At 32.3% G+C, this 12,022-nt stretch overlaps 1 protein-coding gene across 2 annotated transcripts in view; it reads right to left on the bottom strand.

The window, feature by feature from the left end:
- Stg1 (stargazin-like protein) overlaps positions 1–12,022 on the bottom strand; it is an 810,143-nt gene that overhangs the window by 734,091 nt on the left and 64,030 nt on the right. The gene's annotated exons all lie outside the window — the stretch shown is intronic.

Here is a 12,022-nt window from a genome sequence, read left to right as displayed (position 1 = left end):
TATTAAGTTGATTACGTTGCGGGGCGAGCACCTAATGGACCCTATCACAGACGATACTTTTATAAATTTTTCATTGATAAATTATTTAATGGAGCTGTACCGAAACAAGCTTGGAAGGAATAGAGGCTCGTATAATGTTATCAAAGCTAACAAGGTAAAAGCTAGATGGAATTACCGACTCCACACCGCTACTAGACGACAGCAATCTTGTTTTTATCAGGTGAAAGGATTAATTTTACAAGGGTTTTTACTGCAGGGTATTAGACGGATCAGTCGCCACGAATTAATAGCCACTTACCAGTACAATTTTACAGCGGTTTCTTCCCTTTTAGAGGCTATTCGGTTTTATTCGCGAAATTAATGCGGGGGATCGGATTTTCTTCGCAGGATAACGTTTGATTAAAACCGGGTTTACAGTGTCGTTTTAAAACTAATTAATATAGAAATCAAAATCTAGGAACGCTATTGACGTATACGCTCGCAATTTAATATTTTTCACAGCCAGCCGATTCAATGAATAAATTTGTTACAGGGTTAGTTTGCATTTTAATTGGACTAACGTATCAACTTTTACACATACAGTTGCTATATCAGATTATTACTTTATTAAACGAACTTAAAGAGAAATTAACAAGTACAAATGTTATTCGGTAGCAGTGTAAATGTTGTTATTAAATATTAAAAATTATATTCAGTCAATTAAAATATTTGTACTGCAAATAAAACAGTGGAGGAGTGAAAAGATTACAATTAAATTATTGCACTACGTTATTTGCTGGTGATTTTAAATATGTGTTTAGTCACGTAGCTCGGCTATTTGAAAATGATTATTCCACATTGCTTGACGAAAAAAGTTCAAATATAAATATTTTTTTAAAGAGCCCATTGGCTGTGCTATTATTGACAAGAGTAAAGTAGAGTTTATCAAACAGTGAACAATGTCTTTCTGTTTACAAAGTGATTATTGAAAGCTCCAATAAACTGCTCAGAATCATAATGGTGGTGACGTACATCGTTACCTACGATGAATATCCTCAAGGATCAAAACTTGTGCAAATCGGACGTCGTTGATCATTGTAACCTACCTAAAATGTTTTTAATTACACGTGATTCATAGGATCTTCGTTTTTTTCAGGCAAGCAGTTGGGAAGGAAGTCAGAACTGTAAAATCGTCATTTATACCATAATCCTAAGCAGTTTATTGGTGAACAAAAGTTCACTATTTGTCGGTCTAGGTTGACATCATAGTTTAAGTTTATCTCATTTCTTGTATATCTTGTCTCATAAATTAGATACCTTGCTTATGCATAGGTCAATTTTCATGAACAATTTTATGTTAATCGTTCAGTTTAAATCTAGTTACCTTTTCTATTTTTAGCTAATTTCTCACAATTTTTTAGTTGCGGCTTTGGGTTTTTAAATATTTATAATAAGGATGTACATGTCATAGCTCACTCTGCGAGAAATTTAAGTAATTAACTAGTTTCAAATATTTCTAGAAATACTTTACGTAGTTTGCGCTGTATAGTCTTCCACAGGCTCTAAAGTTATATAGTAGGATCCCATTGTGATGGTCTCATATAGCTTAACAAAGAAAGCCATAATAAGGGTATTATAAATCCGACCCCAGTAACCTAAAGATGCACACCTGCGGCCGGGTTTATGTTATCCTTATTATGGCTTTCTTTGTTGAGGTATTTCATCCATAACAATGAAATCCTGCCATATAAGGTTAGAGCTTGTGGAAGACTATATAAATATAGAGTGATTTGACGAGCCAGAAGTACTTTATTATTAATATTATTTAATACATGTAGCGGCACAAATTAAGTGGGATCATTCTCAAATTACAATATAGACTAAACTCAGTTGACTTTTACCTTAACAATTATCGGCTCTTGCTCATTAATGGGGCTGTAAAGTTTTACTAGCTAAAGTCAACTTAGTTTAAACCATATGTGGATTATGATAAGTATTCGAAAATTGGCAACGAATAAGTTACAGATTCTGTTTATATAATTTGTGAAATACAATTTCTATTTGAGATTTTGCGATGTAAATATCTTTCCAGTCGTTGCAGTTCATGCACCCCAAACGAATAATGCCACTTCCGGTTTCAGCAACATAAAAATTAAATTACTGCGGCTGTGAGGGAGTCTTTACTTGAACAGCCCTTATCACAAAATTATTATTTTAATTCTCAGATAATATGAAGCAATTTCTTTCTTTTTTCCAATTTAAAAAAGCTTCTATTCCATACACATAACTTCCATTTATTGAATTAATGTTGTTGATAGGTAACATTAGTCAACAACCAACATACTCCTTTAATAAAAATGTGTGCACTGAATGGAGTTTTTTATGTAGATTTCAAATCTGCTCTCCAAATTTTTCCATCACGTCACATTTTTGTGCTACACGTAATTTTATATCGTAAAATTGCCATTTTTCACATAAAACGTGCATCTGTACTGCCCTTATTACACGAGTTGAAAAAATCGGATTTGATGATTTAGTCAAGTAGGCATGTGTCACAATTTAAATGACATTTAGAAGTTACGCAAAAATTCTTGTTGTGTGTAATTTTGCAAAATGAGTGTAATACTAAAAAAAGATCGCACTTAAAATTGGTTTCACAAAAAACGGGACAAGATCAGTAAATCAGGTGCTCATAGATTGAAAAGCAATGGGAATATGACGTTTATGTCACTTTCATTTGTCCCGTTTTTTTGAAACAATTGTACATGTGTAAGAACAACCCTAATGTATTTTGTTAGATCTGCGGTCAATATGCTATAAAATGTCAACGTCTGCATATATCGCATATTGTTAAAATGATATATCACCAATATCTAGGTTTCGAAGTAAGAGATCAGGTTAAACAATGGGAGATTATTGTTGGTTCCTGCGAACGGAGTGTTCATCGAATTGTTACAGTCGTCAAGCAAAAAGAAAACGATTTTAAGCATCTAAAATTAATTAAAACCATTTATTCAAATCCTTATAAATAAAATTTGCTAATTATTTCATAAAAATTATTATTATTGTGCATGGTATTATTTTTTTGAAAAGTGTTAAAATCGTGTTTTTTCGTATTTCGGACTCCAATAAAAATTAAACTAGACGTGCACAAGCGGCAAAAATCATTTTTATAGAAGTTTTAGGATACAAGGAAGTCATTTATGCCCAAAAGACAAAAAGCGTATGACTGCGATTTTTTTTTGTAGACCTGTGTAATTAAAGGTATAACCGTTATTTAAAATTTTTTAATAAATAAAAAAATTTCGTAATATATCTTTTTATAAAACAGAGGTTTATTTTTAGATAAACGAAGCTTTCTGAAACACACCTACACCAACAACCTCAGTTTTTTAACAACACCCTTATTCCAAATTTTAGTTGGTCTGTGCTTTCTATTCTTCCCTGTAATTTTAGTCTCCCAAGCTCTCTTCACGTGTCTGTTTGTATCTATCAGATATATAAATAAGTATGTCCTAACCAGCTAAGTTTGTTATCTTGTATTAATTGTCGTGCTGATTTAATTTTCTTCTTATTTCTATATTTCTTTTCTTATCTCATGTGCTAATTAATAGTCATAATTCTTCATTTCATTTCTACTTCTATCGTCACTTAGGATCCAGTTCTCACTTCCATCTAACAAACATTGTTGTATAGACTGTTATTTTTTAATATTCCCCTGTGGCTTAGAAATATTTTACTTCATATTTGGAATAGTTTTGCATTTTTTGCTAGTCTATTGTATATTCCTTCCTGATTACTTCCTTTATTATTTTTATAGTTTCCGAATATTTGTAATGTGACGGTTGCCCTATATTGTTGTTATATATTTTATGTACTTGGTTTGTGTTGGTTCCACATTTGTTTTTACATTCTTTTCTGAGTTTTCAATTAATTTTATTTCGTTAAATAACAGTGAACTTAATTCTCCTCGCTGTCTTACTCCCTCCACTGATTTAAAAAGTGTTGATGTTTTGTTTCGGGTTCTAATTTGATTGGTTGTGGTTTCGTATATACAGGTTCTTTATAGTTATTATAAAACCTAGGTTGACTCTCTTATCTTCAAGACATTTCCAGATTTGTTGCCTTTCAAGTGAGTCGAATAGTTTGCTCACTAAAAAGAATCTGTTGTTTTTGCATAGTACTTTTTTTATTATTTGATTCATTGTAAATTCTCTTTGTTCGTCTTTTTGTTTGCCCTCTATTTGTATGTGAGTTTTTGTCAATGATTATTATTTCATAGATTTTTTTTTGCTATACATAATAGGGATATCTATCTGTAATTCACATCAGTCCATTGTACACTCTTTTTTCTTTATCGGGATCGTTCATTCTTGTGGTACGTTCTTTTCCACTCTAGGGCATATTTTAGATAATTCTTTATTTGCTACTTATCCTTAAATGGGCTTTTCTCGACTAACAGGGTTATTTTGGCCGAAAAAGTGTCTCAGCGATTTTTTTGCTCGAATGATCCAATGTAGTAATTTAAAATGAAGTTAAAAATAAAGCAAACACGTTGATTCATAAGGCAATTAACAACATGTAATAATAAGGATATAATATTACCCTCTACCCGTCCTTTTGTTAGAGGGTAGAAACAGAAAATAAAGGGTGGGTGGGCGGGGCTAGTACTTGGCAAGATAAGGCCGATATTGCCAAATAACATACCCTCTCGGAAAAATAAAGGGCGGGTGGGTGGGGCAAGTACTTGCCAAAATAAGACTGATTTTGCCAAATGATATACCCTCTACGCTTAATTTTCTTAGAGGATATGTCATTTGCCAATATCAATCTTATCTTAGCAGGTACTAGCCCCGCCCACCCACCCTCTCTTCTCCTAGAGGGTATCTCATTTGCCAAAATCAGACTTATTTTGGCAAGTACTAGTACTAGTACATAATGTTTAGAATAGTATTTTCTTAAATTTTATGACCTGCACTCAAATAACTAATCATTCATTTGCATCTTACATTAAAATTACAATAATATTAACAAGTTTCGTAATAAAGATCGTGTGAGACACTGAGTTGCCCAGTTATTGGAGAAATGCCCAAATATATTTTAATATCACATCCTGACGCTTAACTTAGTTTAATTTTTCTCATGGCGATATCTAATTATTTTGTTATTTAATCCTAATTTTGTTCTTCTGATGTATTTCCAATCATTTTCCATTTTCTGGCTATTTCGGTCTGATTAGTGTCGTCTCTGTTCTTCGAAATACTTCTTCTACATCTTTATTGTTGTATGTTCATAGGTTATTAATTGTGTTTTTATTTATTAGTCCATTCATCGTTGTTTCTTTCTTGTTTCTTAATGTTTTGAGAGTTTTGTAAAACAGTTTCCTATTTCGTCTGCTGTTTTGTTCTAAAGTTTGTGAACTTTTTCCTTTTTTTGACTCTCTGGCGTTTTTCTTTACTTTAACTCTTTGTTTCTTATACAGCTCATATTCTTTCTTTTTCTTAATTTCATGTTTTAGTTGTTCGTTTCACAATGCTGTATGTTTTTCTTTTCTGTTCCGTTAATTACACATTTCTTTTTCAGGGCTAACAAGGGTCGCTGTAAAAAAGTCCATTTTTCTTGTATGTTTTCTTTATGTGCTATTTCTGTTTGTTTGATTTTATTTTCCACCTTGTCTATTAATCTATTTTCATCTTATTTGAATATGCCTTAATTTATTTATAGATTTTTATTCTGTCCTTGTGCTTTTGTTTGTTTTTCGGTTCCTATAGTATTTAGTTAAATTATAATAATATTTGGCATTTTTTTATAAATTTTATTTTTAAAAAGCAACTACTAAAATCTAGATGATCTTCCTGTATTTAAGATGATCATCTGACTAATGGGATTTTCAATACGTTTTTAGAATGTAATATCTCCATTATTCAGACTCATTGTCATTTTTCGTCACATATTTTTAAAAATCAATATCTCTATTATTTATAAAAATTTCGTCATGGAGTTTTCACTTTACAGGACTCTATATGCTACCCGGGAATAATCGTCGATTTTTTTGTCAGAAATGAGATACGCTAAAGAAAATTTTGTGTTTAAGAAACTGCTTATGCTGTGTTTCATTTTCAACAAAAAAAATCGGCAATGCTTTCCGCGTATAGAGCGCTGTAAACTGAAAACAGTGGTAAAAACTGCTTTCCGAAGTTTCCATAAATAATTGATATATTAGATAAATCCGTTAATAAAAATATTAGATTCTGAAAAATTGAAAAAGTTGGGAAGAAACCACACCAGACGCAAACCTTCTAGGGCTTTGAAAAGTGATACCAAGTTCTCTACATTTTACTTCAGAACTGTGGGTCGAAACTATTAGTTTCGATATCTTATATTTGAGACTCTTTTAATTTAAGAATTTGTACATGACAAATTTTTAAAGACTTACAGCCATTATGTTAAGTTGGAAATAGGCCTACAGACTTTAGAGAATCTCTCCTTTCCACCTTCTCTGACACTTATATGTCAATGGCATTTTTTTACTAAATTTTATCGTGCCCTCTAAAATTTTTGGTAAGTAAATCTAGGTTGAAATTTAGCGTAAGTTGCTCCTTTATTTGTAGTTTAATAAATGACTCATATTTTTAGAATTGTTTATAAAAATATCTGAAAAAAATGTATTGAATGAAGAAGGCTATTGTAGTATTAATTAAATCAAAAACAATTTATACACTTATCCCCAAATTTTGGAAAGACAGTACTGTTATTAACTTATTATATTGTTCGTATAAAAAATGCTGTACTTATCGTCTTCAAAAACTTCGATGCTGCCCCTTTAGCCCTTTATCTGTACATTAATAATACACTAATACACACAATAATAAATTAAAAATTTGGTAAACTAGAATTTATAATTTATCTAAGAAATTGGATATGTTAATATATTCGTGCTTGAACGGTAATATAAATTCAGTCTAAATAACATAACTTCCCTAGAAAGCATCTGAAACAGTGGAGGGAGTAAGACAAGAAGGAGAATTGAGCCCACCGTTTTTCATCTGTGCTGCAGTAGATGATATACACTTGCGAGCATTGAAATCTGGCCAAAAATCGGGCCACTATTCATTCACATCTCACTTTGAATCAAATTTTCCACCGAACTATATTACACTTAAAGAAAATAAAAAAGCCATTAGAAAGACTAGATGTTTGTCTTTAAAACAGAGTTACGAAAAACTTCATTAAATTGTTTTACAATATACTTTTTGGGGCAAAAAAGAAAATTGTTCAATAACAAAATTTTTTATGTTAACAAAATCAACAATTTAAAGAAGAAAATGATGTTAATATTCGGTTTTGCCACCCCTAGCTCCAATAACCGTTCGCATTCGTCTATTTATGGACTCAATTAAGGTGGCGACAACTTCTTGCGGGATATTAGCCCATTCTTCTCCAATGGCTATTCTGAGCTCTTGGAAATAATCTGGAGGATTTACCTCTCATTTAACGAAGAAAAAAAAACAAGCTTTCAGATGATATATTTCTTGCAAAACAGCCAAATATAGATTTTGAATAATTTTCATCAAAGTCAGATTTGAATAGTGGCCCGATTTTAATGCTCGCAAGTTTAATAATGGAATGTAAAAAGAAATATAAGGAGTCTTATGTCAGATATCATAAATTAGTCGTAGCCAACTCGAACATTTGTATTTTTGCATAATAATTATTGCAGACTCAAAAAAATAATCTAAAGGCAAATATGGATAAACGGAATGAACGTACCAAAAGATGTGAACTGAAAATCAATTAAGAGAGAAAGAACAAAACCCAAGTGGCTACGCGATTTCCTGCTAAAATTGATGTCATCAAGAGAATTTAAAACTAGATATTGAAAGTTCAAGTTTAGTGCTTCTGAGGTATTTTCATTGCTGGAGCTTGTTTATCTATAGACATTTATTTAGTGATCAAAATGAGATGTGCAGGATATTTATGTTTCCTATAGTAAAAACCTTTTCGTTTGAAAAATTTACTTTTGTGAATATACCATATGTCTGGGTGGTTTTAATAAGTAATCGGTTTGTTAGTAGTGAAGATTATCTACCTAATTAAATACCAACAGTTAGGCAGCCGGATCACAGACAGATAAAACGGGAAGGCTCAAATTACACATTTATAAAAACGGTCTTATTACAATATTTCCATTAGCTTCCCCCAAAAATTGAAAACCAACGTGAGATGAAAACATTCCGAGATTATTTCACTCAAAGCTAAGTAAAGCTGCCTATAAAGCGTAGGAATAACTTTTTAAATTATTTTGCATCGCCGTTACTTGAAAAAAGTTGTCGACGATGTGTACTGTCGAGATTAATCCGTCTATCAGTCAGTTTACTTTTTTCAATTAAACTAATCCCAAACAGCCTCCCGTATAAATTGCAAATGCAACAAAAGTGAGTTAAAATCAGGAAACTTTTTAATTCGACTCGATACAGAATAGTATCCCCCATTGTCTGTTCTCGTTTACAAAACCAATTTACAAAAGTTTAACTTTATCGGTCAACAAAAGCCCGATTGAAACAAAACGCCCAAGAACGAATTGTTAATTGAATTTATCCGACTTTATATTTGGAGTCCTCGCGATAACTTCTGGATTTATTTTATTTGGTTAGTACCGTCGAGATTTTTTCGTCCGGAAGCTCTGCTCCTGTCGCTGTCACTGCCGCCTCTTCGAGGATTAAAATCCTGAATTAATTTCCGGAAAGCGTCCTGATAAACCGCATTATCTTCGAGCGAAGTGCAACACTGCGTTTGAGCAGCGGATTCGGCACTTTTATCGCAGGGCTCGATTTTTCCGCTTCCATGAAATGCTTTTAATTAGTAGGTGTGGTGCATATGGGCGGCAATTGCAGACATAAATTCTCACGCGCAATTCAAATTTCTGATTTAATTTACACAAATTTATTGCGAGCAAACATTTCATCCAATTTTACAGCGGATGCAATTTTAGCAAACAAATTTAATTAGCAGTAAATAAATATAATACAACGAGATATGACGGAAACACACGTAATGCGAAAAAAACTGTACAAGAATAAGCGAAGCTGAGCTAAACTATTCCTTCAGATTCATAGTTGAACCCTTGCGATTTGTCGAGAAATGAAAAACGTATTAATCCAAAACCCGACTACGGCCCACACTCATGCGTCTGTGGCGTCTTTAAAGTGTAAGAGCCTTTTGACGTCACGTCATAAATATGCCAAGAAGTGTCCTCAAATGCAAATGACGACACAAGATCAAGAGGCAAGCAAAAATATCCGCCAAAAAATCCGGAATGGAGATCCGAATTATATATTGAGTTACCTTATTAGAAGTATGTATGACAATGTTAAATTTAGGTTTATATATAACAATACATATCACTCATTCGATCTATAGACTGATTGGCATCGGTTATTTTAATTACTGTATGATAATTTCTTGGCTATTCATGTCGCAAACTAATTAGAAAAAATTTGTGCAACTGAACTGAAAAGCATTATAACTTATAAGTATTCGTAATTTAAGACAAATAGCGAAAACGCTTGTCGAGCTGTATACGTGGCAGTGAAACAAAGAAACTAAACTAAACGACATTTTCTACTAATATTATTATTATGAATATTAATGTTATTAATTATTATTAAACAAACGTGACTATTTTTACATTTTAGAGAAAACACGGAGACTTCTTCTTCATTTGATCAATAAAAAACTAGAGAGTGCTTAATTTTGTTAAATTTACTTCATCTAATGAAAAAAAGAAGTAGGCTGGTTAGACAGATATATTTTCATGAAATATTTACCATGCTTCCGATAACTTTGAAACGTCTGCAAGATTTCAAAGCATTCGAAGAATGAAAATATGAAGGCAATGATAAATCACAAGTATAGATTCATCCTATTTTGGACATTTTCGATATGATTTACTCGGTAAAATTTTGAGATGACTTTAACAAAATGGGTGCAAAATTTCAAAACATCCGGTTTGGCGATTCCTGATTTATTCAATGAAATAAATTGACATCTACAAAAAAATTTTGGGTCGCCTTGTATTGATGGGGATGATTAGACAATGTTCGGTTACAGTTTTACCATCTACATGATATTCCTTTATAATAATAATAATAATATGTACTTTATTGTCCAACAGGACTACATTAATAAATATGTAAATAAATAAATAAATAATAAATCAGTTTTGCAAGAAAACAGGCACTTCTCTTCTAGAAGAAAGTGATAACATTTCATGACGTTGAAGAAGAAATAACATATCTGTACCCCGTTATGGGTACGTTCCATCACATTTAAATGATAGAAATTTTAAAAATTTCTTCAGAATTCTATCTAGGACCATATGCTGCGTGATATACTTATTGGGTACCAAATTACAGATGCGTATTCTAACTTGCTTAAACCAAAGGCAGAAAACAGAATTCTGATCAGGTTGACATTACGGAAATACTTAGATACTCTCTTAATAAAGCCTAAGAACTTGTTAACTGATTTCGCTATGTCTTCAATGTGTGAGTTAAACGTTAAGCATTCATCAAATATGTCAGCAAAATCCTTGATTGACTCTTTCTTAGTAATAGAAAATCCATCAATTGAATATGAATGAATGAGTGAGGGTGTTTTTGCGGGAAAACGATATATAGAAACAGGTTATTTTATTAATTTTAAAAATATTATTACTACACCAATGCAAGATTCTATCAAGATTAGCTTGCAAATGTAGGGTATCGTCAACACCGAAAATTTTTGAGTACATTTTGAGGTCGTCAGCATAAGCAAGAACCGGACAACTGAGAGATAATAGCAAGTCATTTACGAATATAGTGAAGAGTAAGGGTCCAAGATTAGAACCTAACGCCGCTATTAGATGTAAAAAAAATGGGACCTGAAGCCATTATAAGAAATATAATTGACGCGATTGTCGATTTAAGAGCGCATTAATTGTAAAAGTGAAGTCGAGAAACCAAAATTAAAAAAGTAAAACCAAAAGTTTAAGAAGTAAAATTCTGTGTGAGGTGCAATCAAACGCCTTAGAAAAATCAGTGTAGATGACATCAATTTGACTTTGATTATCCATTTCTTGGGCTAGTGTCTGACTTAGCACAGATAAATTGGTAAAATAGATATTGGGCGATACTTCCTAATATAAACACCAAATTTGAAAACAATCGGCCCAGTACTTTCGGAGATTATCTGTCTAATAAAACTCAGTGACGGTAGACAGACCGACAGAGAGACAAACGGATAGACAGACAGACGGACAAACAGCCAAACAGACAGACAGACAGACAGACAGACAGGCAGATAGACAGAAAAGGTAGACCCATTTCTTCGTCCTCTAGGTGGTATGGAAGGTCGAGAGAACGTAAAAGTAGAGAGTCGGCCAACGAACTCGATTACTCCTTTAGTTTACGCTCGGGAAAAGAAAGGGGCAGGGGCAAGGGGCAAAATTTGACTTAGCAATTGACAACATAGAGAACAGGACTAAAAAATGCAGCCAACCATTTAAAGAGGCAACCATAAATTGAAGTAAGTGGAAAACCAAACAACAGGAATAGATCAAAATTAGGGAAGGAACTAAGAAGAAGATTTAAGAAGAGGATTTAATAGCTGTAAAATCAGATAAATAGAACACAGTAGTAATTTTAGATAAGTAGAATTTTAATCAAAAAAATAGAAGAGAGAAACCTAGTAAAACACAAGAAGGTAAAAGAAACCATTAAAGAAAGCAGTTTTCACTAATAAAGTATCCACAGTAACCACGATACACTTACAGTTCCCAGATTATATAGTGTAGTCAAATTACATAAGGAAGGACAGCCTTTAAGACTACAAATTCGCCAGTACATAAACTAAGCAAAGAGCTGGTTTAAATTTGGTCATAAAAAATATGACCAAATTTAAATCGAGATATAGAGTAAAGTACTCAAAAGGGCTACTAGAAAAACTAGAAATTGTCGTAATGGAATTTTAATGTCCTTTGATCCAAAGAACCTGTTCACCAGCA

The sequence above is a fragment of the Zophobas morio genome, unplaced genomic scaffold (genome assembly GCF_036711695.1).
Source record: "Zophobas morio isolate AGI-343-1 ecotype UQ-CSIRO unplaced genomic scaffold, CSIRO_AGI_Zmor_V1 ptg000006l, whole genome shotgun sequence".
In the NCBI taxonomy this organism is placed as follows: domain Eukaryota; kingdom Metazoa; phylum Arthropoda; class Insecta; order Coleoptera; family Tenebrionidae; genus Zophobas; species Zophobas morio.
Note: the sequence above shows the minus strand (reverse complement) of the source record. Positions and strands in the feature narration are given on the sequence as shown.